Genomic DNA, 6914 nt, shown 5'->3' with positions numbered 1-6914 from the left:
ACATCTGACCTCATTTTACACACACACACACACACACACACACACACACACACACACACAAACACACACACACACACCTCCGTCACATGCCTTGACGCTGTGTTTGACGGGTTGTTTGCGTTGTAGGTGTGCCTCTGTCAGCAGAAAACTTGACCTGTTGTTATTTGTGTGTCTCTGTTCATTAATTGTTAGCTCTATAAAAAGTTTAAGAAATGTCATTGTAGATTAACAGAGATTCAATTTCTACATATTAGGTTTATCTCACTAGTTTTAGCTCCAGAGTGAGACATCTCACTAGTTTTATCTCCAGAGTGAGACATCTCACTAGTTTTATCTCCAGAGTGAGACATCTCACTAGTTTTATCTCCAGAGTGAGACACCTCACTAGTTTTATCTCCAGAGTGAGACATCTCTCTAGTTTTATCTCCAGAGTGAGACACCTCACTAGTTTTATCTCCAGAGTGAGACATCTCTCTAGTTTTATCTCCAGAGTGAGACATCTCACTAGTTTTATCTCCAGAGTGAGACACCTCACTAGTTTTATCTCCAGAGTGAGACATCTCACTAGTTTTAGCTCCAGAGTGAGACATCTCACTGGTTCTAGTTCCAGAGTGAGACATCTCACTGATCTGTCAGACAAAATCCGTTGGGTCGTATTTTTATGTGACTGTAAATTTGTTAATCTGAAGTAATTAAATGAATCGATGTTGTATGAACCCGAGCTGAACACACACACTGAAGCTGAGGTTTCATCTGCGAACCGAAGAGCCGCTCCGCCCCGTATAAACCGGGCGACTTGACACCCTCCATGCGTCCGTTGCTTTGAAGGGAAGCCAAATGGCTCGGCTCCACGCCGCTGACGTCATCCACTCTGCAGAGTCTGAATATTAAAACACATAATGCATGCAGTTCCCCCTCTCTTGCAGTTTTCCCTGTAGTTCTTGGTCGTGCACCGGTGCACTACGTGCTGATTTAGATGCGGGGTGTCAGCCAAGCTGCCCTCAGGCGGTTTCACCCTCTGCGACCCATTTTTATGGAGGCTCCCGCTCCCCCCCCCCCTCCCCCCCCACGCTGTCAGCCCGATGCTGCTGGGCCGACCACACAGCGGTCAGGTGACTTGTGGTGCTGGACCCACCAAATCACTCGCCTCCAAAGTGCTCTTCTGCTGCAAGAAAGAGTCCCAACTGGGATTTTTTTTCTTTGTTCAAAATCTGTCACACTTTTTCATTTAGTCCCCACGAGGTTGACATTATTGATTTGGTTGCAAGACATGAATGGATGCAACAATTGCGCAAACATAATTCCAGTTATTGTTTAAAGAGTTTGGAAACTTAGATGCAGAGACAGCCATGTGGCAGCAACGGAGGCAGGCAGGATGTGCACCACATATAGATAGATGGGCACTTATTGATGCCAATAAAATGGGAAATTACACGTTGATTTCTGTTGTATAAGGGTAGGAAGCTCCTTGTGTGGAGGGAGTCGGGGGGGGGGGGGGGGGGGGGGGGGGGGGGGGGGGGGGGGGGGGTGATCTTTCAAGCCGATGAGTGGAGTTCATATCCCGGAAGTTAACCCTCGTGTTGTCTTCCCGTCAAAATTGAAAATCAACACTTTTGTCAATTTTTTTCAAAGTTTGTCACTTTTTTGACATTTTCAACACTACGTAACACTAACTTATTAACTTTAGTGATCCAGTTATTTTTGGAATTCAAAATGTTAAAATACTCAAAATTGGTGGTAAATAAACCTCATTTATAGGAAATTATGCCTAATGTTTGAGTTAGAAAAGCAGAAATTAGGAATTATTGAGACTAAAATTAAAGGAATGGATGTTGATGATAATCACAGACTGGAATATGTCAACTTTTACTCAATACTATTTCAACAACACTTCCATTTGTTTTACAATGCTATAAAATTGAATAAGACGCCCCAAAATTAATGAAAGTAGAGATTTGTACTTGGCAAAGAGCGTTGGGTGGAATCAATCATGTTATTTTGGGGAATTAAAAAGAACATTGATATAGGCCAACATGAAGACAACATGAGGACAACATGAGGACAACATGAGGAAAACATGAGGGCAACATGGGGACAACATGAAGACAACATGAGGACAACATGAAGACAACATGAAGACAACATGAGGACAACATGAAGACAACATGAGGACAACATGAGGACAACATGAAGACAACATGAAGACAACATGAGGACAACATGAAGACAACATGAAGACAACATGAGGACAACATGAAGACAACATGAAGACAACATGAGGACAACATGAAGACAACATGAGGGCAACATGGGGACAACATGAGGACAACATGAGGGCAACATGAGGGCAACATGAGGACAACATGAGGACAACATGAAGACAACATGAGGACAACATGAAGACAACATGAGGACAACATGAGGACAACATGAGGGCAACAAGAGGACAACATGAAGACAACATGAGGACAACATGAAGACAACATGAGGACAACATGAAGACAACATGAGGGCAACATGAGGACAACATGAAGACAACATGAGGACAACATGAAGACAACATGAGGACAACATGAAGACAACATGAGGGCAACATGAGGACAACATGAGGGCAACATGAAGACAACATGAGGGCAATAAGAGGACAACATAAAGACAACATGAGGACAACATGAGGGCAACATGAAGACAACATGAGGGCAATAAGAGGACAACATGAAGACAACATGAGGACAACAAGGAGAAAACACAAGAAACACAGGAAATGGGTGATCATGTCCCGGGGGTAGCTTACTACTTAAGGTGTCATGGTTAGTTTTGTTTTGTTTTATTATTTTCACTACATTTTTCTGTTGTCCTGCCTTGTTCTGTTTGTTTGGTTTTTCTTTTCCTCTCCCCTGTCCGAAGCCAGCTGATCACACACACCTGCCCCCCATCTGCACTCATCAGTCCTGTCTACCACACCTGCCCCCGCTGTTCGCACCTGCCTGCCATCGTCATCAACCTCCGTATATCTACCCCGGCTCTTCACCCACCCTTCTGCTACGTGGGTCCCGGTCCCTCCATGATCCAGCTGCCGTGTCTCTCCCAGTTCCCGAGCCCTCACCTGTCCTCCTGGCCTCTGCTCCCGGTGTCCATCTTCTTGCTCACACACCTCACCCACATTTCCCACGATTAAAAACCTTTCCCTGTGAGCCGTGTGTTCGGGTCCGTCCTTCTGTCCCATAACACAAGAGAGCCAGTGTTTTAACACAAATCATGATCTTGTATCTAATCTTAGTTGATCGTTTTGGTGTTAGCCAAGAAAAGATGACTGTTAAGTTTAGACTAGATAATTTCAGGAAAAAGATTATGAATCCCCTACTCTGATGTTTTAACCTTTTAATAAAAGGCAATAAAAGCTATATAAAAAGTATTTAAAAAAAGAGAGGTAACGTCTGATTTAAGCCTAAACCATCTTTTTCTAAACTTAACAAAGCAGTTTTTGTGTCTAAACCAAACCAAACTGCCATTTACCTAGTAAAAACCCTGATATTTACATTTAAAAGCTGTGAGCGCTACGTGCTTTCTGGTTAAAACATGAGGTTGTGTTTCCTGCTACTGCTAGCGTTGCTAATTAATGAAATTCTCTTGTGGGGTTGCATTAAAGGAAAGGAACAAACGATATTGTTGTATGGTTTGGAGAACTTGTCGGTTCATGTTGACGCAGATACTTGACGGTGGATAGTTCATGTTCAAGATTATACTTTATTGCTCAGAGCTTTCAGGCTTTACTGAGCTTCATCCACGCGTGAAGAAAATGTGTAAATACACGTGTTTGTGTGTTTGAGAGCTGCGGGGCGGTAACACTGATTCCTGTAACGTGTACATCCGTGGACGTATTTGTTTTTAAAGCCCCAGTGGCCCGGATACATGCTCACAGGCCCGTGCATGGCCGTGACAACAGGTATTAGGGGATAATTTGAGCATGAAGCTTAATGGAGCTCGAGTAACGAGGCCCAGAGCCGGTGTCCTGCCTGTCTCTCCCATCACGTCAGACGGGCCGGTGGCCCGGTGGCTCCATCACCCTCCGACACCTGCAGCGTCTTCGTAATGTGGAAGAAAGTCCGCTGCTTTTCCACCTGGCTGCCTCAGAACAATAGGGCACGTTTAAGCCCCGTGCACATTATGGAAACAACACCGCAGAGGGCGAGTTCCTTTAATGCGATTATGCTCGCGGGATGAGGATGAAGCAGGAAAGTCGCTATAATCCAAAGTCAAGAACGTCCGAGCTGGTTTATGGTTTATTATTAAAGAGAAACTTACAGGCAAAACAATCTGTAAAGTAGTGTGCAGCATTTAATTTACCGAGGATATGTGTTAGGTTTATTAAAAAGAAAAGGCTGAATGGAGAAGATTTAAGAGGAAGATTAAATACTGAGAGGAATCAAGCAGAGCAGAAGCAGATGCAAGCTGCGTTTTTCCAAAATGAAACCAGACCGTCCTCCAAAAAAATGACCCTATAAGGGCGTGTTGACACGAACACAGGTAGACTCTGTATTCCACGGTTGCTGCTTTCTATCAGATTGTTGACGGAAAACATCCAACATTTCCGAGCATCCTTAAAGGTCCAATGCGTGGGAATTTCTCCTGTCTAGAGTTAAAAAAGCAGAAATTATGAATTATTTTGACTAATAGTTAAGACCAGAGGAATGAAAGTGATAAGTTGTGTTTGCAAAGAACGTTGGAAGGAATCCAATCCATTTTTTGTGGTAATTTGGTTAAAAAGAAACTCATAATTGAAGAAGGATGAAGACGTGGGTGACATATTGGCTTTTTTTGAAGGCTACCGCAAGATTTCATCCAGCTTCACCTCCCGCGATCAGGTGTGTTCCTTTAACCCTCCTGTTGTCCTTGGATCAATTTTGACCCTTTAAAAAATGTCCATATCTGAAAATATGGATTTGTTTTTAACCAAATAACCACAAAAAATTGATTGGATTCCTTCCAACGCTCTTTGCAAATACAACTGATCACTTTCATTCCTCTGATATTAACTATTAGTCAAAATAATTCATAATTTCTGCTTTTTTAACTCAAATTAAAGGAATTATTCTATATAAATGAGAGTTGAGGACCATAAATTCCAAAATGTAGTGTAAAACTAGTAAGGTGGTGGTAGTGAAAACTAAAAAACCTGAAACACCAGTTTCCAGGTGAAAGTCTTGTGTTTTCTCCTTAACTTCTCCAGGACATGAACACCTGTTTCCTGGTGAAAGTCTAGTGTTTCCTCCTTAACTTCTCCAGGACATGAACACCTGTTTCCTGGTGAAAGTCTGGTGTTTTCTCCTTAACTTCTCCAGGACATGAACGAGGACTTACGAGGATCTCTCACACAGCACCAGTCAATGTGCTGCAGACAGTAATAACTATGTGGAATACTTTACATATGGATTTACTTTTCAGAGCTTGGGTGTATGAATGCTTTATGAGAAGAGCCTGAATGAAGTCTTCTCTTCGTCATCTTTCTCTCTCTTTCTCTCCCTCTCTTTATCTCTCTCTTTCTCCTTGCCTCTCTCTCTCTCTCCATCCCAGCTGACTTTGTGCTGGCAAGTATTTTTTTAAATCATTAAATTCAGCCGTCCATCACGTTGCATCATCATCAAAAGCTGCGTTCAGCGAGGCAGCGTCTCGTTAAACACGTTGCAGCATATCAGGAGCCGGGGTGCGTTCGCTGGTGTAATCTTCTGTGATGTGACGGCGGATCAGACGCTGTGATTTTACATTTAGAGACGAGCGTGTGTTAATGATCTCTTGTGTTTGATCCGTGCTTCTACGGTTAGTCCTCTGGATTCAACCCTTGACTTCCTGTTTGCTGCTGGGTGTCTTCATCAGACTCTTCTGGGTTCAGCAGAGTGAAAAAACATCACAAAACAAAAGATGCAAAACCCCAATCAGAAACCTCTCACACGGTGCAAAACACCCAAACTGTGTCAAGAGTTTCCATTGTTTCTTCTCTTTATCCTGAACACGTTTGAAATCGGGCTGCAAGGGGCGCCCACTTGCTCAGCCGGTAAGGGCGGGCGCCCCTTGCAGGCTGGGTCCTTTGCAGCGGCCAGGGTTCGGGTCCAACCTGCGGCCCTGTGCTACGGGTCATCCCCCGTCTCTCTCCCACCTTTCCTGTCTATCACTGTCAAATGAAGGGAAAAGCCCACAAAAATGTTCTTTAAAATCCTGCTGCAGTCCTGTATGAGAGTCTGGACGGCTGTGACGGTCTTCAGTGAACTCATGCTGTGCTTGTTTTACTCACCTTGACGTTTTTTTTTCTCTCTGCTTCTGGCACGTCCTGTTCAACGATGTTGTAACTTCCTGAATGATGTTGTTCCTTTTAATATGTGAGAAAAAAGCGATAAAAACATGTGTTGCAGCGATTTTATTCAATGTAATAAAACATCACTTTTTTCTAAATAGATAAATAGAAAACACTCTACATATTAATATTATTAGATGTCTGAAATGGACCTGGGCGAGCGGCCATTTTCTTCCCAGAGCGTGCTGGAGCATTAACATGGGGCGTTTCTCAATACCAAGTAAGTAAAGAACGGACTTGTGTTCTTGGGGAGACCGTACTTGCTGGCTGTACCTGGAAGACTGTACTCGCGAGTTCAGAAGCACACAAAACACTGTTGACAGTTTTGAGACGAAGCGTTCTTCCTGTTATTGCGCAACACCCCCAGCATAGAGGGCGCTTGCCACGTTATAGTTAGCTTTGATGTGTGTATTCATAATAAAGCATGGACGATCACCTTTCACACCGCCTCGTTGTTGTTGCCTTGCACGCGTTGTAGCCTGCGAGTGAGGAGAGCCAGGAGGAGGATAGAGGAGGAGGATAGAGGAGGAGGATAGAGGAGGAGGATAGAGGAGGAGGATAGAGG

The sequence above is a fragment of the Etheostoma cragini genome, chromosome 6 (assembly GCF_013103735.1).
Source record: "Etheostoma cragini isolate CJK2018 chromosome 6, CSU_Ecrag_1.0, whole genome shotgun sequence".
Classification (NCBI taxonomy): Eukaryota; Metazoa; Chordata; class Actinopteri; order Perciformes; family Percidae; genus Etheostoma; species Etheostoma cragini.
Note: the sequence above shows the minus strand (reverse complement) of the source record.